At 33.4% G+C, this 22,822-nt stretch overlaps 1 long non-coding RNA gene across 1 annotated transcript in view; it reads right to left on the bottom strand.

The window, feature by feature from the left end:
- Window positions 1–22,701, bottom strand: part of LOC132756682 (uncharacterized) — a 94,007-nt gene extending 71,306 nt beyond the window's left edge. The window contains exon 1 of the long non-coding RNA XR_009629364.1: window positions 22,644–22,701. This is a non-coding gene — a long non-coding RNA (uncharacterized LOC132756682). The remainder of the gene's footprint in view (window positions 1–22,643) is intronic.
- Window positions 22,702–22,822: the final 121 nt, after the last annotated feature.

Below are 22,822 nucleotides of genomic sequence, written 5' to 3'. Positions count from 1 at the left end.
GAGTAAGTGGTCTCTAGGGTCAAGGTCAAGGTCACTGGTTTAGAAAATAAATTTGAACTTTTTTGCTCATACAGCCTTTATTCTTTGGTTGATGTCTTTCATGTTTAATACAAACATGCCAAGGGAGGTCCTCCTTCTTTGGGCATAGTAAGGGGTCATTTGGGTCAAGGTCAATGTCACCAATGTCAAGGTCACCAATGTAAAAAAATAGATTTTTACAGGTGTGTTAACCATATTCTATAGACAGATGTCATTTAAAATGGATAGGAACATAAAATTTGATGGAGTTAGTTGTCAGTTAGGTCAAGTTTACCAGTGCTAAAAATAGATTTTTACACTTTTGCTCATACAGCCTTTATTTATTGACAGATATATTTCATATTTGGTAGGAAGAGAACTTGCATGGTATTCATCCTTTTGATTGGGGTAGGGATCAGTGTGTCAAGGTCATTAGTGCTAAAAATAGATTTTTACACTTTTGCCCATACAGCCTTTTTTTTATTGACAGATATATTTCATATTTGGTAGGAATATAACTCGCATGTTATTCTTACTTTGGATGGAGTAAGGGGTCAGTTGGGTCAATGCCACAAGTGCTAAAATAGATTATTACACTTTTGCCCATACAGCCTTTTTTTATTGACAGGTGTATTTCATATTTGATAGGAAGATAACTTGCATGATATTCTATAGGTGTCAGTGGGTCAAGGTCAAGGGTGCCAAGTATAGATTTCTTACATTTATATATATTTGATAAAGTTGAATATTTATCACTTCACAAGTCATAGCAATGACTTGGCAACTTATATATTTCACAATTACAAAATGCCATGACTCTGTCAAGCTATATAACTTGTGTTCACAATTTTTTGTGTTGGAGGTCCGCCTCCGTGTATTGGCAGGTTGGTCTGAAAACTTGGGTTGTGGTTAAATTATTGATCTGAATGTTTTTTTGCATTTTTGGCTCGACTTTTTTGTTTTGGTTTAACCGGAGGGGACTTTAGGTTTACCCTCCGTCCGTCTGTCCGTCTGTCTGTCTGTCCGTCTGTCAGTCTGTCTGTCTGTCAGTCCGTCCGTCCACAAAACTGGATCCCGCGATAACACAAAAAGTACTGAAAATATTTTTATGAAACTTGATATATGGATAGATGGCAGTATGGAGATTATGCACGTCTTTTTTTTCTTCCTATGTTGAAAATTCTGGTTGCTATGGCAACAAATAGCCTGAATTTCAAGATTTCTGATTTAAATTTTTCAGCTTTTTCACTATAAGTTCTTTATTTCTTAAGGTGTTTACTTCAAACTTTAAATATAAGTTTCTGGTCATCAACCACATCATATGTGACAAGGTTTACAACTCTAGCACAAAAATTATCAGTATTACCTCCCTTGAACTTAGAATTTTTATGAAAATAATGTTGTCTTTTTTAAATAACTTCTTTATTTCATAATGTATCTACTTCAAACTTCATATATATGTTTCTTATTATCACTCAACATTTTTGAATGGGTTAAATACTCTAGCAAGACTATTTCCAGAATTATGTCCCCCTTGAACATAGATTTTTTTCGAGAAATTGGTGTTTTTCACTCCAACTTCTTCATTCCTTATAGGATTTACTTTAAAATCCCACATCGTAATAATATGACAAGGTTGTATAAACATAATTTCCTTACTTGGCAGGGAAACTTAACACATTACTGTGATATAGACAAACTTAGAACTCAAAGGATTTAAGTTAATTCATGTCATTCATTCACTGGTAAAATTGACTGGCCAATGGCCCATCAGAAAGTTGCTGGGTTTCTAACCGGTAGGGGACTTATGGATTGCTTGCAATACTATGATAATTGCTTGTTATAGTTGGGTCGGCGTTGCTGTTGCCGTTGCCGTTACCGTTCCCGTCCGCAAACTTGTACCTGGATCATAACTTTTTTATTTCTTGGTGTATTGTCTTCATACTTGGCCACAACAACCATTGGGACAAGACCTTTCAGTAGACCACACTAACCTTGACCTTCATCCATAAATGACCTTGACCTTCAAGGTTAAAAGTCCAATTTTTGCTTGTTCATGCTGTTATTGGCTGTAACTTTGTTATTTTTCAATGGATTGTCTTCAAACTTGAACATAATAATCTTCAAGGATATCCCTTAAAAATAGCCAGCCAAACCTTGACCTTCACTCATAAATGACCTTGACTTTGAAGGTCAAATTACTGAAATTTTCATTTTTTTGGAAATTATTGGTTGTAACTTTGTTATTTTTGAATGGATTGTCTTGAAACTTGAACATAATAATCTTCAAAGATAACTGTTAAAAATATACCGAAAGACCTTGACCTTCACTCATTAATGACATTGTCTTTGAAGGTCAAATTATTGAAATTTTCATTGTTTTGGCGGTAACTGACTGTAATTTGCTATTATTGAAGGGATCAACTTCATATTATAACAGAATATTCTTAAGGACCAGACCTTGTTGTTAATCAAACCCAAATTTGCTTGGGCTCTTTAATGACCTTGACCTTGAAGGTTAAATAACTGACCAACAACAACAACAACAACTGTGTTTCTATTAATAGAATTGCGTTATGTTTCTCTTTATGGAAATTGCGTACTGTTTCTATTTATGGAAATTGCGTAGTGTTTCTATTTATGGAAATTGCGTAATGTTTCTATTTTTAGAAATTGCGTAATGTTTCAATTTTTAGAAATTGCGTAATGTTTCTATTTTTAAAAATTGCGTAATGTTTCTATTTTTAGAAATTGATGTTTCTATTTTTAGAAATTGCGTAGTGTTTCTATTTATGGAAATTGCGTAATGTTTCTATTTTTAGAAATTGCGTAATGTTTCAATTTTTAGAAATTGCGTAATGTTTCTATTTTTAAAAATTGATGTTTCTATTTTTAGAAATTGCGTAATGTTTCTATTTATAGAAATTGCGTAATGTTGCTATTTTTAGAAATTGCGTAATATTTCTATTTTTAGAAATTGCTTAATGTTTCTATTTTTAGAAATTGTGTAATGTTTCTATTTTTAGAAATTGCGTAATGTTTCTATTTTTAGAAATTGCGTAATGTTTCTTTTTTAAGAAATTGCGTAATGTTTCTATTTTTAGAAATTGCGTAATGTTTCTATTTTTGTTTCTATTTTTAGTAACTGCGCAATGTTTCTATTTTTAGAAATTGCGTAATATTTCTATTTTAAGAAATTGTGTAATGTTTCTATTTTTAGAAATTGCGTAATGTTTCTATTTTTAGAAATTGCGTAATGTTTCTATTTTAAGAAATTTCGTAATGTTTCTATTTTAAGAAATTGCGTAATGTTGCTATTTTTAGAAATTGCGTAATGTTTCTATTTTTAGAAATTGCGTAATGTTTCTATTTTTAGTAATTGCGTAATGTTTCTATTTTTAGAAATTGCGTAATGTTTCTATTTATAGAAATTACGTAATGCTTCTATTTTTAGTAATTGCGTAATGTTTCTATTTTTAGAAATTGCGTAATGTTTCTATTGATAGAAATTGCGTAATGTTTCTGTTTTTAGTAATTGCGTAATGTTTCTATTTTTAGAAATTGCGTAATGTTTCTATTTTTGTTTCTATTTTTAGTAATTGCGCAATGTTTCTATTTTTAGAAATTGATGTTTCTATTTTTAGAAATTGCATAATGTTTTATATTTTTAGAAATTGCGTAATGTTGCTATTTTAAGAAATTGGGTAATGTTTCTATTTTTAGAAATTGCGTAATGTTTCTATTTTTAGTAATTGCGTAATGTTTCTATTTTTAGAAATTGCGTAATGTTTCTATTTATAGAAATTACGTAATGTTTCTATTTTTAGTAATTGCGTAATGTTTCTATTTTTAGAAATTGCGTAATGTTTCTATTGATAGAAATTGCGTAATGTTTCTGTTTTTAGTAATTGCGTAATGTTTTTATTTTTAGTAAGTGCGCAATGTTTCTATTTTTAGTAATTGCGTAATGTTTCTATTTTTAGAAATTGCGTAATGTTTCTATTTTATAGAAATTGCGTAATGTTTCTATTTTTAAGAAATTGATGTTTCTATTTTAAGAAATTGCGTAATATTTTATAGAAATTGCGTAATGTTTCTATTTTTAATAATTGCGTAATGTTTCTATTTTTAGAAATTGTGTAATGTCTCTATTTTTAGAAATTGCGTAATGTTTCTATTTTTAGTAATTGCGTAATGTTTCTATTTTTAGTAATTGCGTAATGTTTCTATTTTTAGAAATTGGCGTAATGTTTCTATTTATAGAAATTGTGTAATGTTTCTATTTTTAGAAATTGATGTTTCTATTTTTAGAAATTGCGTACTGTTTCTATTTTTAGAAAAATTGCGTAATGTTGCTATTTTTAGAAATTGCGTAATGTTTCTATTTTTAGAAATTGCGTAATGTTTCTATTTTTAGAAATTGCGTGTTTCTATTTATAGAATTACGTGTTTCTATTCATATATATATACAAAAATAGATAAACAAAACTAATGTGACAAGACAGACCAACTAAATTATAAAAAAGGAAACGTTAAGAAATGTTCAAACCTTTCTATGTTTGCGTTTAGAAAAAGTAAAAGTCGAGCGTTGCCCTTGCCCGGCGGTGGCTCTTGTTTTATGAGGCATGGAAAGTCCCAGTGGGGGATATGAATTTCTATGTGCATTGCTGTTATGGCATCTCGGGTTGTTTTGGTGTTATGCGCTGGTTTCATAGAATAATTTAGATTTTTGGTGGAGAAAATGTTGTTCAATAAATAATCACATATTGTTGAATGGGCATATTATTGCTGGGGATAGGAAAAAGAAGGCATCCAAGTGCGCATTTACCTTTGGCTATTTATGGATTAAACGTAAAGTTGCCAAAAAATAAACAGGCCTTGAAATGTGACAGCCTAAAGCAATGGACCTGCTTTTCCCAAGATTTTTAGTAAATATTATAAAATAACTGTTTATAATGGGGAATGTTGTTATTTTGTATAATCTTGGGGCAAAAATATTTGCTTAGCTCTAATAAGGGCCTTTGGGCAGTTGCAGTTTAATATAGTTGTTTTTTTTTAACTCTTTTCAGGTCTAGATGTGTTTGTAAAGCTTGAAGCGTTAGTATTGGTAAATCTGAACCATTGGGAGGCAAGGTTATGGACTAAGGAGATGGAAAATATGCTAAAGAAATAGGTAGAGGTAAGTGTCTGTTTAGCATGGATTTATCAGAGTTATTCGCAAACTGCTTATGGTATGTTTTATATGCAACCATATCACTTTTGGATGATCTGTTTTGGAGGCTTTTCCCTAACGTTTCCCTATATTGCATGTAGTGCCTTGGCGTGGTTATCATAGTGGATACTTCCATAACAAGTTTTTTTGTTTGAGAAATGTTGTTAAAGTGAACCACTTTTTTGGCGCCGTCATAAGTACATTCGGGCGTTGCCAAAGGAGGACCGTGCCCTCAGTTTGGGGGGGCTTTTGAAGGGGGTAGTCGCCCCTCATTGCAAGAAAATTTCTGGACATTTGACAGGTCTAAAAGGCCTCAGTCAACTTAAGGTATAGTTACTGAGGCTGGGAAAGCACTCTATCTCAATTTCCTAGGAAATTGCAGCACTGAAATCCAGTTTTGATGGAAAAACAAGGCAAAGTGGTCTTTTTGGCATTTTGAGAGTTCCCCCGTTGCCCTACTAATAGAAATTAACGGTTGAGCTAGCTGTTACAGAGGTTAGACTAGTCAACATATGTGCCCAAGTTTCATCAGTATTGAAGCATTTTTCATAGTTGCATATCAAGTTGTGAACTTATTACAGGAGGCTGTTCAATGAAAAGGCCATCTTTTTGCAATATAGCTACATTGGGGTAGAAAGGTTAAGGATTAACATAACCTGAACTATAATATTCTATTAATCACATATCCTATCATGATTCAGACTGTTTGAAGCGGAAAAGAAATAATTTTCATTTGACCTAATCTATAGTGTTACACTATGTTTTTAACACTATAATGTTTGTAATACACGGCAAAAGATCGTCAGGGGAAATAGTCCAAATGTTGTTCAGACTTAGAACGCACATTCGTGATTTTAGACAGCCTGAATTTTAACTAATATATGTTGTGATAAAAAAAGTCACAGCTGTATGACAAGCTTCCTAGAAGGACATATGAAGAATTATATTGGCAGAATTTTTGTAGCAAACTGGGACTTAGGAAAATCTGTTAAGTAAATTAAATCTGTATTCGAGTAATGAATGTTTTAAAGTTTAAGCTAGTGAAGAGGTTCTGCATGTCACCGATGCGACTCTTGGTATGGTAGAGGTAACTCCTAACGATTCGATGTATGCCAAGGCAAGTGCAGGCGTAGTGCCCAATCAGGCTCAATGTGGGTTCATTATTTAGGACCAAGAAATTGCATGTTTGGTTGTTATTGCAGAGCGAGCAGGTAGTGTTGGCAGATGAACATTTTTTTGACATCTTTTCAGTGAGGCATAATGCAATTGAGAAAAATATTTAAGAGAAGATTGATAACAGGTATTTGTAAGTTATTATGTCGAAGAGACGTTCTTTGGCAGAAAGTTGTATTATGAACCTTTATGCCACTGGGATTTCAGCAGGAAAGAATATTCAGATGTAAAAGATTTAATTTGGCCGCCCGCAGCTAGCGATATGAGAGGGGTGTATTGTTTGCTATGTGTGCGTCTGGTCCGTGCGTAGAGAGCCACATCGTGTCCGACGTGATTGATCGTTGAAAACTATTAGTGCACCAAGGTGCTTCATGGTTGTAAGTGCCGGCCGGGCATATGGTGAATGTGGAATCCGTTCGCGTGCCGTCTGTCTGGTTCCGTATGAAAGTTAACTAAACGGCCAGTTGTGGATTTGTTCTGTAACGTCTACTTCCCAATGGCGCTTAGTTACGACATTCTGTAAGCTAATGCAATCAGAAGTACATGAATCGGTGCAAGTTAGCTAAGATAGACTTGCCATGGTTACCAAGTATTGCCCTTTAGCACTTAGCAGATATGAGATAAGTGGTTAACACTAAAAGGCAAGGTTGGGAAATAGTCTTTAAGTTGATTAATTACTACATTTCACAGCGTTACGCTTACGAAACACAGTACATGAATAGGCCAAGTGTATATAGCTGTCATTCTAAATTCCGAGTTGAGTTCGCGTTTTGTGTCAGCTTTGAAAGAATGGGCCTTGGTCTGGTAACCGTAGTTCCGGCGAGTTGAATGTGATCGTAATATGTCTCTAATCTTCTTAATTAATCTAATGATATCTTGCAATTTTGATAGTGGATATTATGGTTCTCCTAATTTTTTGTGGAGTAATGGTTTCTCTAGGGGTCAAGGTTCAAGGCTGGTTTAGAAAATATTTAAACTTTTTTGCTTCATACAGCTTTTATTTTCGGCTTGATGCTTCATGTTTAATACAAACATGCCAAGGGAGGTCCCCTTCTTTGGGCATAGTAGAGGGTCATTTGGGTCAAGGTCAATGTCACCAATGTCAAGGTCAGCAATGTTTAAAATAGATTTTTACAAGTGTGTTAACCATATTCTATAGACAGATGTCATTTAAAATGGATAGGAACATAAAATTTGATGGAGTTAGTTGTCAGATTGAGTCAAGTTTACCAGTGCTAAAAATAGATTTTTACACTTTTGCTCATACAGCCTTTATTTATTGACAGATATATTTCATATTTGGTAGGAAGATAACTTGCATGGTATTCATCCTTTTGATTGGGGTAGGGATCAGTGGGTCAAGGTCACTTGTGCTAAAAATATTTTTACACTTTTGCCCATACAGGCCTTTATTTATTGACAGGTGTATTTCATATTTGATAGGAAGATAACTTGCATGGTATTCTTCTTTTGATTGAGTTAGGGATCAGTGTGTCAAGGTCATAAGTGCTAAAAATAGATTTTTACACTTTTGCCCATACAGCCTTTTATTGACAGATATATTTCATATTTGTAGGAATAAATTGCATGTTATTCTTACTTTGGATGAGTTAGGGGTCAGTTGGGTCAATGTCACAAGTGCTAAAATAGATTATTACACTTTTGCCCATACAGCCTTTATTTATTGACAATTTATTTCATATTTGGTTGGAAGATAACTTGCATGGTATTCTTCCTTTCGATGGAGTTAGGGTCAGTTTGATCAAGGTCCATCAATGCTCAAAAATAGATTTAACATTTTTGCTATACAGCCTTTATTTATTGACAGGTGTATTTCATATTGATAGGAAGAAACTTGCATGATATTCTATAGGTGTCAGTGGGTCAAGGTCAAGGGTGCCAAGTATAGATTCTAAAACATTTATATAATATTTATAAAGTTGAATATTTATCACTTCAACAAGTCATAGCAATGACTTGGCAACTTATATACTTCACAATTACAAAATGCCATGACTCTGTCAAGCTATATAACTTGTGTTTACAATTTTTTGGCAATGTTTCTGTCCATAACTGAGTGAATGGGTAAACATTTTTTGAAATATTGCTACTGACAAGAATGGGAGCCAAGGGCATTTGTGTTTAACAAACACGTTCTTGTTCACATAGTGATTGGCCATAACAAATAAATGGCCACTATCGATTTTGGGGTCACTATGTTAAAGGTCAGGGTCACAGGGGCTTTAAATGTCAAAATGGTTTCCGCTGATAATCTTGAAAAGTATTCAGCACAAAGAAGTCTTATTTCACATATTGATTGGTCATAGCTAGTAGATGGCTCCTATCGATTTTGGGGTCACTATGTTAAAGGTCAAGGTCACAGGGTTCTTAAATGTCAGACCGGTTTTAGCTGATTATCTTGAAAAGTATTCATTACAAAGTTGTCATATTTCACATATTGATTAATCATAACTAGTAGATGAAAACTATTAATTTTGGGGTCACTAGGTCAAAGGTCAAGGTCACAGGGGCTTTAAATGTCAAAATGGTTTCAGGTGATTATCTTGAAAAGTATTCATCACAAAGCCTTCATATTTCACATAGTTATTGGTCATTACTAGTAGATGACCCCTATTGGTTTTGGGATCACTAGGTCAAAGATCAAGGTCACAGGGGCCTTAAATGTCAGAACGGTTTTTGTTGATTATCTTAAAAAGTATTAATCACTAAGTCTTCATATTTCACATATTGATTGTTTATAAGTGGTAGATGACCCCTATTAATTTGAAAACTATTTATCACAAAGTCTTCATATTTCTTATATTGTTTGGTGATACGTATAAGGTGACCCCTTTTGATTTTGGGTCACTAGTTCTCATTATCTTGAAAACTATTTATCACAGTCTTCATTATTTCTCTTTATTCCATAATTGAACACTTCCATGTACCCATTTAAGGCAAGTTCCTTTAACAAAACTACCAATTATGTGACTCAAGGGCTAGAAAGTGGGGCATATGTGTCGTGCGACATTCTTGTTTTTAGTTTAATTTTAAGTACTATTTATATCCTATACAATTTTTTTGAACATCTAATTAATATGTATTTTAGGACTTCATGGAAGTGTCAGTCTCAACATGCTCTGGAAAGTGAGGAAACAATGCAACAGGTTGCCAGTACTGTCCTGCAGTCATCAAGACATGGTCACAATATCCCACAGCTTATAGATGATCTAAAAAGCCATTGGAAATCATTTCTTGAGTAAAACCCCTCTAACAGTTATCCTAATACCACCATTTTTTTGCAAGTGCAATGAAGCCAGGTGTTATAACCTGTATAGACTATATTAGCTCTGGGGAGGTAAAAATGTATTAACTCAAACAAATGCCTTATCTGAAGTAAAGTAATGATGCAGCAAATTGTACAGTTCTTCAAATCTGACATAGCTAAAATACTTTGTGACCAAATAAAGTTGGATATTGACAATAATGTGAAAAAGATGGAAAGAGAAAGAGCAGTCCATTATTATTAATATAATTGAAGTTCCTATAACATAGTGGTCATGTATGGACTTTCATTATTTTCTTCATTTCAAATATAGCTTATGATACAAGTAGAAGTGAGATGATTGTCTTTATGCTTCATAAGATAAGACTGCGAGTGTTGTGTTGCATAAATGCTGCTCTAAGGACTAATGCTATATTGACAAGTGTGTGGATCATGGATGTATACATTAATTAATGGTTTCCTTTATTAGTTTTGGATGTCAGCTTACCAGTTACTTATTTCCATCATGTTTAAAACATCTCATGTGATTGAGTATATTGTAATACAACATTTGTCATGTCATTTTAAGTTATAGAATTGCATTGAACCTATGCATTTTATGAATTGATCAACTGTAATCCTGTCTTTACAAGTTTTTATAGTATTGATTTCAAGATAAATAAACAGTTTTAGTTGGTTGTGTGACTATATCTTAAGCTGTGTCCTAGATTGAAAATGACTGCATGAAAATGTGAAGTAATAAGCTTCAGTACTTGTTGTCAAGTTTTAAACATTTTATAGTTGTAGAATATGAAAACTATTTTATCTATAACAATGATAGCGCGGAGGAAGGTAGTCTTGTACGGGTGTAACTCTCCAGGAACGATGGTTAGGAAACTACCCGCCTATATGACTGAAATACTGTTGGAAAAAGGCGTAAAATGAAACAAACAAACAAAACAAAAACTCTAACAATGATAGGTCAGCTAGTTTTTTATGTTGATATAAGTGTAGAATCACTTTGTGAAATTATCACAAATCCTGAACATTGTTAAAAGAAGCATCAAAATCAAAGAATATTTCATGGTAGCTAGGCAACCAAAATTTCCTTCAGTTAGAAAGGATTTTAACAGGAACAACATCATAAAATAACTCTGTATGTTTGATCTCATTGTAACTCTTTTAGTAACTTAATCTCCTATATGCCTGTAAAATTTTAAAATGTAGAAATTTATAACAAAATAAAAATTATTCATTGGTTGCTAAGCAACCTAATTATATACAAAGAGAGTAAGTGACATTTTTTGGTAAGAATGTTCTTTATGTCATTAAATAATTAATTATGCTAGTCAATTCAAAGTCCTTACTACCACAGTGTAGTTAACACCAGATGTTCCTGAAAATACTTTTATGAAAATATGTTTATTATCTTAACAAGTTCAAAACTACAGTGAAGTGAGTTTAAGGATACAAGATTGATCAAAATTGATCAAAGAATCATTGTTAAGATTGCATTTGTAGTTCTAATATTTTTGTTTTTGTGGTCATGCTGCTTTGTTCATGATATGTTGAGATCTTTTTTATTCAAATAGCCAGTTGTGCACTTACAATTTGTTAAATTTGAAAGAAAATTATGGAATATATTGTGGTTGCTTGGCAACACTGATTGATGTTTAGCTTGGCTATTTGATAAGAATAAGTAGTGCTATTGTAGTCACCCGAGCGTCAGTGTCGGCGTAACTACTTATGTTTAAGTCTTTATGATATACCTCAAATATTTTCAAAATCCATTGACATATGGCTTTGAAACTTTGCACAATTGTTCACCATCATGACCCCAGCCTGTGGACAGGAGGAGGTAACTGTATCAAGCATTTTGACAGAATTATGCCCCTTTTTCGACATAGAATTTACGTTAAAGTTTTTGTAATATCTCAAATATTTTCATAGTCCATTCACATATGGCTTTGAAACTTTGCACACTTATTCTCCAACATGGCCCTAGCCTGTAGACAGGAGTAGGTAACTGTATCAAGCATTTTGACAGAATTATGCCCCTTTTTGCGACTTAGAATTTACATTTGTTTGCATACCACCACAGATATTTTCATATTCTATTGACATCTGGCTTTGAAACAAGTTGAAATTTTATACTCTTCTTTGAGAGCATAATATGACTCATTTCAAGGCCTATAACTGTAACATGGTTTTTAAGAAAAATTATCTCCTTTTGTTGACTTAGAAAATTTTACATCATCAAGGCCTTTTTACTGTCAAGCACTTAGAATAGTCGAGCGTTGCTTTCCTACCTACAGCTCTTGTTTCTAATTGTTAAGGTATTAAGTAAACCAGTTATACAGCAGATAGATATATTTATTATATTATATGGAAATTAACATTTGATCAAATGCTTATTGGTTATTGTAAACAATAACATACAGAGCAATATTTCTGGCAAAAATACGGAGTTTCTGCTAAAATTAACATGGCTTTCTATCACTGGTCAAGTGTACAGTACATGTAATGTATGTAATTTAAATTATCTTAAATGAAAAATTCTTTAAAAGTAAATAACAGGCATTGTTATTTTATTGAAAATTAATTTATTTCTGCTGCTTTGTTAGCTGTATTTTGCCAAGAAATGTGTAAACTTTGTGTAATGTGTAAAATAAATTTTAAAAAAAAGAATATTCCATAGTTGCTAGGTAACAGAATATAGCTACCTTTATGTTTTATTTGTGTAATCATGTCCTTTATTTGGTACAGCTACCTTTTATGATGTTACACTTTAGTCATATTTCATTTACTGTTGTATTAAACTGTTGTCTGCTGTCACAGTAAATGTCTGTCAGAATGAGGTTAAATAATAAATGAATGATAAATGGACACTCTGTTCAGTTCTTTTAGAGTTGTATTATGATATATCTAAACAGTATTATGACCTGGTAACTCTATAGAAATGCAATAGAACCATTTGGTATTGATTGTTACAAGTGTTATAAAATACACCTTGCACATGACTTTTTACATGAAAAAGCCCAGGAAGAACCCAGGAATAGGTCTGTTGCTAGGCAACAGAATGTAAATGATGCTTTAATTATGATAGTTGTATCCCAGATATATTCTATAAGATTTATTAACTTTAAAAAGTCAAAATGACTTTTTTCACTAAAGTCATTTTGGTTTCATAACATGATAAGTTGTTTCCCCATGCACCTTCATCACATCACAAATATCCATGTTTTTAATGCTTTATATTTCTAATTGCTTTCTGGGCACCATACACACACAATTATGTATATCTTTGTCAATAATAATATTTCTAATATTTCATAGATTCAGAAAATTCAAAAAAGTGGAATCCAAAATTTGGTCAAGGAACCCCATTTTTTGCATTCCATGACACATATGAATAAGTAATCATATCTCAAGTCTGCGACTGTGATTAACAATGAAATTCTACCTTTAGTGTATTAAAAAGGTTTTTAATTTCCTGTAATTTTATTTCAAAGCAGTCAATTGATCGTATATTTTCTTTTCATATTTTGATTTCCTTGAAATCATTTTTCTTATCTGAAGGCATGCTACTTTAATATGATGATACATTAATTACATTCCATTGAAATGTTTAAAGATATAAAATATCTCATGACATGTTCATTTTACATTACACCTTTCATGCAGCAAACATAAACAAGAGGACCATGATGGCCCTAGATGGCTCACCTGACTTATCAAACTCATCCAAACAATTACCAAGACAAGCATTCTGACCAAATCTCAAGACAGGTGAGTCAAAAATGTGACCACTACAGTGTTAACAAGGATTATCCATATTTTAGCAGTGCGACCTAGTTTTTTACCCAGGTGACACATATTCAAACTTGACCTAGAAATCATCAAAACAAACTTTCAGACCAATTTCCAGGATACTTGGATCAAAACAGTAGCAACTAAAGTGTTAACAAGATTTTTCTATTTTTAGCTCCGGTGACCTAGTTTCACATGCGATTTCGAACTCATCCAAGGAATTACCTAGACAAGCATCCTGACCAAGTTTGATGATAATTGAGTCGAAAATGTGACCACTAGAATGTTAACAAGGTTTTTCCATATTTGGGCGGGGTGTGACCTAGTTTTTCATCCAAGATGACCCATGTTCGATCTTGACTTAGAAATCACCAAACAAACTTTCAGACCAATTAACAGAATATTTGGATCACAACAGTAGCCACTAGAGTGTTAACAAGATTCTTCTATTTTTAGCTCCTGTGACCTAGTTTTTCATCCGAGATGTCCCATGTTCGATTTATTCCTAGCAATGACCTAGACAAGTTTCCTGACCAAGTTTGATGACAATTGAGTCAAAATTGTGACCACTAGAGTGTTAACAAGGTTTTTCTATTTTTAGCTCCGGTGACCTACTTTTTCATCCGAGATGACCCATGTTCAAACTCATCCGAGCTATCAACTAGATAAGCATCCTGACCAAGTTTGATGATTATTGAGGCAAAATTGTGACCTCTAGAGTGTAAACAACGTTTTTCTATTTTTAGCTCCGGTGACCTACTTTTTCATCCGAGATGACCCATGTTCGAACTCATCTGAGCTTTCAACTAGATAAGCATTCTGACCAAGTTTGATGATGATTGATGCAAAAATGTGACCGCTAGAGTGTTAACAAGATTCTTCTATTTTTAGCTCCTGTGACCTACCTTTTCATCCGAGATGTCCCATGTTCGATTTATTGCCAGCAATGACCTAGGCAAGTTTCCTGACCAAGTTTGATGACAATTGAGTCAAAATTGTGACCACTAGTGTTAACAAGGTTTTTCTATTTTTAGCTCCTGTGACCTAGTTTTTCATCCGAGATGACCCATGTTCGAACTCATCCGAGCTATCACCCAAACAAGCATCTTGATCATGTTTGATGATGATTGATGCAAAAATGTGACCGCTAGAGTGTTAACAAGGTTTTTCTATTTTTAGCTCCGGTGACCTACTTTTTCATCCGAGATGACCCATGTTCAAACTCATCCGAGCTATCAACTAGATAAGCATCCTGACCAAGTTTGATGATGATTGAGGCAAAATTGTGACCTCTAGAGTGTTAACAACGTTTTTCTATTTTTAGCTCCGGTGACCTACTTTTTCATCCGAGATGACCCATGTTCGAACTCATCCAAGCTATCACCTAGACAAGCATCTTGACCAAGTTTTTTTGATGACTGATGCAAAAATGGTGACCGCTAGAGTGTTAACAAGGTTTTTTCTATTTTTAGCTCCGGTGACCTACTTTTTCAATCCGAGATGACCATGTTCGAACTCATCCGAGCTATCACCTAGACAAGCATCTTGACCAAGTTTGATGATGGTTGATGCAAAAATTTGACCGCTAGAGTGTTAACAAGTTTTTCTTTTTTTAGCTCTGGTGACCTACTTTTTCATCCGAGATGACCCATGTTCGAACTCACCCGAGCTATCAACTAGATAAGCATCTTGACCAAGTTTGATGATGATTGATGCAAAAATGTGACCGCTGGAGTGTTAACAAGGTTTTTCTATTTTTAGCTCCGGTGACCTACTTTTTCATCCGAGATGACCCATGTTCGAACTCATCCGAGCTATCACATAGACAAACATCCTGACCAAGTTTGATGATGATTGAGGCAAAAATGTGACCACTAGAGTGTTAACAAGGTTTTTCTATTTTTAGCTCTTGTGACCTAGTTTCTCATCCGAGATGACCCATGTTCGAACTCATCCGAGCTATCAACTAGATAAGCATCCTGACCAAGTTTGATGATGATTGAGGCAAAAATGCGACCGCTAGAGTGTTAACAACTAAATGTGAACGGACGACGGACGGACGACGGACGGACGACGGACAATCATCGATCCTAAAAGCTCACCCTGAGCATGCTCAGGTGAGCTAAAAAGTCTTCACAGAAAGTAGTATGCAATCGTACCTATATTACATACGAATGTATGCAGTGGCGTACCTACCGATATGCCAGTACGCACGGGCGTATAAAAAGAAAGTTTCGAAAACAATAAAATTTCAAAAATGAAATCATTACTTTGGGCGTAGCTCGATCAACATATTCGTAGCTGCTAATTGATTCTACAGGTATGCTTAGGATGTTACCTTATTCGAATACGCGTACCTTTTTATGCACAATCAAAACTTCAATTATGAAGAAAGGGAGTAAAAAATGATATGAACAATTCCTTTGGAATTTTCTCTTTTTTCAGCTTGAGTTAAGCGTTATAATGCCAATAAACCTCGTCAAAATCTAAATTAGGATAAGAAATTTTCCAATAAACTGAAATCTTCCTTTTTTTCAGAAGAATCAAATCACTGAAAAGTAAACATTTATTTCATTTTTTACATCTGGATCTATATGCAAAATAAAGATCTTGTTTGCAACTTGGCGTTTGCAGCACAATGCAAGGGAGTGAGTTAGCTGTATGGAATGTCTTTTTATATTTTACCTTGTTACTGTAAATCAGTATATCATTTTTAAGTTAGTAATATTCATACAACTTATATTCATTAAAAATTATGTAGAATAGTTTTGACACTGTGAATCGGATCTTTGCAGTGAACTTTTGCCAACATCCATATATATATTTCCTTCTTATACGTAGTCTCATCTATACATATTTAAACATTGAGAACAATGTATAACCATTTAAGAAACATCATGTCTAAATTCTTTTTAATTTCGCCGACTTTAGATAACAAATTGGCGAGTCTGTTTATACCAACATGCTTTATGTGCCTGAGGCATTTAACTTCGTAATGAAATAACTTAACAAGAAACATGGCAATGCCATGAAACCAGGTTTTCAATTATCAGCATTGTAGATAAATATGTTGTATTTGAAATACAAGCAACAAGCAATGTAAAACATGAATAATGTAGGAGGAATTGCCACAGAAGAAGTTGTTCACTATATATTCTATATAAAGAAAGAAACAAAGGGCCATAATTAGGTAAAAAATTATCCAATCACAAAACCCCGACAATATGCGCCATAGCACTTGATGACAAGGCTTCTGTGAAAGTTTGAACAAAATCCATTGAGAAATGTAGAACGAGTTCAGCACATAAGAATTTGTTCACTATATATTGATAATTCTGTATAAGGAAAAAAACAAAGGGCCATAATTAGGTCAGATATTATCCAATCACAAAACCCCGACAATATGCACCAGGGCACTTGCTTACAAAGCTTCTGTGAAAGTTTGGTCAAAATCCGTTGAGAAATGTAGGAGTAGTTCAGCACAGAAGAAATTGTTCACTATATATTCTATATAAGGAAAAGATACAAAGGGCCATAATTAGGTCAAATATTATTCAATCGCAAAACCCCGACAATATGCCCCAGGCCACTTGATGACAAAGCTTCTGTGAAAGTTTGGTCAAAATCCGTTGAGAAATGTAGGAGGAGTTCAGCACAGAAGAAATTGTTCACTATATATTCTATATAAGGAAAAAAAAACAAAGGGCCATAATTAGGTGAAATATTATCCAATAGCAAAATCCCGACAATATGCCCCAGGGCACTTGATGACAAAGCTTCTGTGAAAGTTTGGTCAAAATCTGTTGAAAAATGTAGGAGAAGTTGCGCACAGAAGAAATTTTTCACTATATATTCTTTATAAGGAAAAAAAACAAAGGGCCATAATTAGGTCAAATATTATCCAATCGCAAAACCCCGACAATATGCGCCAGGGCACTTGATGACAAAGCTTCTGTAAAATTTGGTCAAAATCTGTTGAGAAATGTAGAAGGAGTTGCGCACAGAAGAAATTGTTAACGCCCGCCCGTCCGCCCGCCGACATACCTCAATCTAATAACCAGTTTTTTCCTTCGGAAAACCTGGTTAAATATTTCGAATGGAAATTGAAAGACTAGAGTTGGAACAATAATGTTAAAGACAATATTTATTGTCTACAACATTGACATAATACGCATTAAAAACTATTTTAAGGAAGCTAAATGATCGTGCGATACTACATTTTAGCTGTGAATACGATAAAAACATTTAAGCTCTTGTGTTTGTATTAAAGTCATACAGATCATTTTAAAGCGTATTTTCCTTGATTATATCTCACGTTAAGTTATGGTGAAACAAAAGAAAAATAACAAAGAAAAAACTAAACTTGTTACAAAAGGAAATAAAACCCATCTTTTTTACAAGAGAGATACCTGGCTATGTTTTGTTTTTCTAAAGAACTATTTAAAACAGTGTACACGTTAGACTTTGTGCTATTTCTCTTACATTCAAAATATGTACTTGATGTTATTTTCATAACTATAGATAAAGACAACAGAAGTACAATTAGCTTAAATATCCCCTAAATACTTAGTTAAAGCACATAGCTATATTTGATCCTTCAGCCAAAAACTGACACTCGCCGTACACTCATAATAAGCCAAGGTACGCCCCTGGTATATAATATTTTTCTTGTTTATGGACTGATTGGTATGCATTATTTAATGATTTGAATCGTATGTTTGTTCTCAGAATGAAATATTATGACATAATTCGTTCATCAGTAAGAGCGGTGTAGACGATGTTGAAATATATGATTTTTCCCGCAAACCGGAAGGATACAAAAAGTAATATCCGTACTGTAAATTAAACTTTTATCTTAATCAACTAATTTTTGTGAAAAAAAAAACAACATTTTTTTGTTCACTTTCGTTTCTTTGTGCAATATCTTACACAATAAAAAGTGCAAGTCATTGTCAAGAACCGAAATATTTTACATTGTATTTCGGAAATGACACAGTCTCCCTTTCTGATGGTGTTACGAAATTAATTAAAGAATCCATTATTGAATGGGGAAATCAACTTCACTGTAGCTCTTAAATTTGTGCTATTCTGATTGACTCTGTTTTGAATTAACATTTACATTCAACAAACTTTTCATCTTTCTTATGTTTTAACAGAAAAATCTACAAAACAATGTCTGTTGAGACAAAAAATACAAGATACACTATCTCAATTTATCCCTACAAAGAAAGTCTATACATTGTATAACCTTGCAATAAAAAACCCTTTAACTCCCAAAACAGAGACCAATTTTCAACTCTAGACCATAATTTGAATATACTTTGTAGAAACTAACAAGCTTATGCCTTGTGAGAAATATCTAAGCTCTAGCCCTTTCCATTTTGAAGTATAAGAACTTTTAAGTTTTTTCTTTTAGTTGCCATAGCAACCAGAGTTTAACATGGAATGACATTCTTTGAACAATCTTGATAGAGCTTCATACAAAGAGTATTCCTGCCAAGTTTCATTAATATTGACCATGTGGTTTTGTAAAAGATGTCGTTTGAATAAAATGCGGACGGACGCCGGAAGACGGACACATTTGGTTGGCCATCCTAAAAGCTCATCTGCACTTTGTGCAAGGTGAGCTAAAAAGGTGTGAAGGAGTATTATAATTGACATTATAAAACCTTCAAAATCATACAAAATGTCAGTATCTTCCAATTCCAATTCCGGAAACTTCCAAATCCGAACTTTTTGGCTAGTCCCATAGGTGTTCGGTTTTCAGAAGTTACATTGTAATAGCTCACTCTAGCTGAGCCTTCGGCTCTGGTGAGCTAAAAATCTATATGTAAATAAGCTAAAAACATTCAAAATGTCCTTAACATGTTTCGCAGCATATCATGATATAACAAGAAAAGCATTGAGGCAAAACATCAACGAGGGTCCAAGCAAGATATGCAGCAAATGATGATGAACTAGCACATGTTATATGGTGAAACATTATTTATCAATATCATGGAAGACTGTTACCTGAATTTTAGACAGGTATGAGGAAGTTCACTTACGTCATGTTCCACATTAATCAAAGATATATGTAAAAGCTACTTGATATTGGTGATAAAAAAGGGCTATTGTTAATTGATTTATTGGGAGATCAATCTACTATTTTGTTGAATTGCTTCAAAATCTGACCAGTGTGTTTACATTTCTATCAATAAACCAATAACACCTCATGTTAAAATTGCAGACGAAAGTTTCTGTACAGTTGTTAAAATATCATAAAAAATTAATATTTATAAATCTATAAAGGGTGCAATTTATTGTTGAATATGTTTGCATTTAATTTCCTGCCAATTCTCCAGTTCGTTATTATTTTGTTACCATAGCGCGACACGAATGACACATTCCTTTAGTTTCAGACTCAAAACTTAAACCACTTCTATAAATAGAATTTCAGACTTTCACAATGTTAAGCTACGCCATCTATATAAAGCTTTCGAATTCATTCAATACTTACCCCACTATATACTACATAATATTAAGTAATTGCCTGCAGAAGATCAAATGTAAGAAATAAATTACCGAATTTGAGTTAATTTTTGTTTTGTCTTTTATTCTGTCTTTCCAGCGGCTGAATCCCGTCCTCGTTCATAAATATAAAATGCTGCAAATCACCGAAGGGGAAAACAATATATGACTTTCGTAAGGAATTCTTAAATCCGAATTTATTATTAGCTGTAAATCAAAGGGATTAATTGATAAAAATCAGGTCCGTGGACCAAAAAAAGTAAACACAAATAGCTCCGCGCCTGTGGGTGGGGAGCAATAAGCAATAAAACCCTTATGGGGGCGGAGGGTATGAATTCCCCGCTCCCCCCCCCCCCCAAAAAAAAAAAACCCAAAAAAAAACAAGAGGGTCATGATGGCCCTGGGTCGCTCACCAGAAACAACTACTTTACAGTGTTGGAATGTCAATATATTCATATATTAAATTTGAGCATAGAATATGTTTAAACAATAATTTGAAGAAATGCCTTGACATGGGGCATTTAAGTTTTAGCTTAAACGGGGCTAATCTAATTAATATGAGCAAACTTGATAAAAGACTACCTAAGAATGCTACAAAGTTTGGTGATCATCTATCACTTATTTCAGTAGGAAATGATGTTTGAAGGTTTTTTCTATTTTTAGCTTAAGTGGCCCCTAAAACGGGCTAATCAAATTAATATAAGCAAACTTGATAAAAGAGCACCCAAGAATGCTACAGACAAAGTTTGGTGCTCATCCATCAATTGGTTCGGAAGTAGATGTTTAAAGGTTTTTCTATTTTTAGCTTTAGCGGGCCCTAAAAGGGGCCAATTAAATTAACGTGAGCAAACTTGATAAAAGAGCACCCAAAAATGCTACAGACAAAGTTTGGTGATCATCTAAATATTAATTAGTTCTGTAGGAGAAGATGTTTAAACGTTTTCTATTTTTAATTTTAGCAGCCCCTAAAAGGGGCTAATCAAATTAATATGAGCAAACTTGATAAAAGACTACCCAATAATGCTACAGACAAAGTTTGGTGATGATCCATCCATTAGTACTGTAGAAATAAACATTTAAAGGTATTTCTATTTCAAGCTTAAGCGGCCCCTAAAAGGGGCCAATCAAATTCATATGAGCAAACTTGATAAAGGACTACCCAAAAATGCTACAGACAAAGTTTGGTGATCATCCAGCAATAAGTTTTGTAGAAGAAGATATCTAAAGGTTTTTCTATTTTTAGCTATAGAGACCCCTAAAAGGGGCTAATCAAATTAATATGAGCCAACTTGATAAAAGACTACCCAAGTATGCTACAGACAAAGTTTGGTGATCATCCATCAATTAGTTCTGTAGAAATAGACATTTAAAGGTATTTCTCTTTTTAGCTTTTGCGGCCCCTACAAGGGGCTAATCAAATTAATATAAGCAAACTTGACCAAGAATGCTACAGACAAAGTTTGGTGATCATCCATCAATTTGTTCTGAAGTAGAAGATGTTTAAAGGTTTTTCTATTTTTAATTTTAGCGACCCCTAAAAGTGGCCAATCAAATAAATATGAGCAAACTTGATAAAAGAATACCCAAGAATGCTACAGACAAAGTTTGGTGATCATCCATCAATTGGTTCTGAAGAAGAAGATGTTTAAAGGTTTTTCTATTTTTAGCTTTAGCGGCCCCTAAAATGGGCCAATCAAATTAACGAGAAGAAATTTGATAAAATGTTACCCAAAAATGCTACAGACAAAGTTTGGTGATCATCCATTAATTAGTTCTGTAGTAGAAGATGTTTAAACGTTTTTCTATTTTTAATTTTAGCGGGCCCCTAAAAGGGGCCAATCAAATTAATATGAGCAAACTTGATAAAAGACTACCCAATAATGCTACAGACAAAGTTTGGTCACAGATCATCCATCTATTAGTTCAGTAGAAATAGACATTTAAAGGTATTTCTATTTTTAGCTTAAGCGGTCCCTAAAAGGGGACAATCAAATTCATATGAGCAAACTTGATTAAAGACTACCCAAGAATGCTACAGACAAAATTTGGTGATCATCCATCAAATAGTTCTGTAGAAGATGTTTAAAGGTTTTTCTATTTTTAGCTCTGCTGACCCCTAAAAGGGGCTAATTGGAATGACATGAGCAAATTCAAGTGTAACTGTCACAAGCATGCTACAGACCAAATTTGAAGTAAATCTGCTTAGTAGTGTCAGAGAAGACGATTGTTGATGCTCGACGACGGACGACATATGCCGGAGCATCCCTCTTTGATACTAATAGCTCACCCTGAGCCTTCAGCTCTGGTGAGCTAAAAGAAAAACAAACAAAAAATCTGACAATAAGCTTGATCCTGGAGTCATGAAAAATATATAAAAAAGCAATAGGTCACCCAAATTTACTCAGGTGATCTTGAGTGGAGAGAAAAAATGTCAAACACCAGGTATTCTGAGCTTTTATAAAGTAACTCTAGTGGTTATAAAATACATTTCGTTTTTATGTCTGAAGTATGAATAAACTTTTTACAATAAAGGCGAAACTTTGAATTTTTATCATTAACTTTTGCCTTATTTTTAATGAAGTATTAAAGAAATGTCAGCAACTACTGATGGAGAATCAAATATATTATCATGATAAAAAAAAAATTCATACTCACAATGAAAGTAGGTATCAGTTGATAATCCGGATTTAATCTGCTGCTGGAAAAAAAAATTAATGCAGATTTTCAGAAAAAGATGATTATCAACCTCTATTTCACCTTGGATCAAGGTGTTACCATTTTCTACTGAATATTTTGTTCTTGATTTTAACCATATACATACATTGGATTTCTTA

Source organism: Ruditapes philippinarum, unplaced genomic scaffold (genome assembly GCF_026571515.1).
Source record: "Ruditapes philippinarum isolate M1 unplaced genomic scaffold, ASM2657151v2 ctg1396_1_1_1_1, whole genome shotgun sequence".
NCBI lineage: Eukaryota > Metazoa > Mollusca > Bivalvia > Venerida > Veneridae > Ruditapes > Ruditapes philippinarum.
This window is presented reverse-complemented; position numbering and strand designations above follow the sequence as displayed.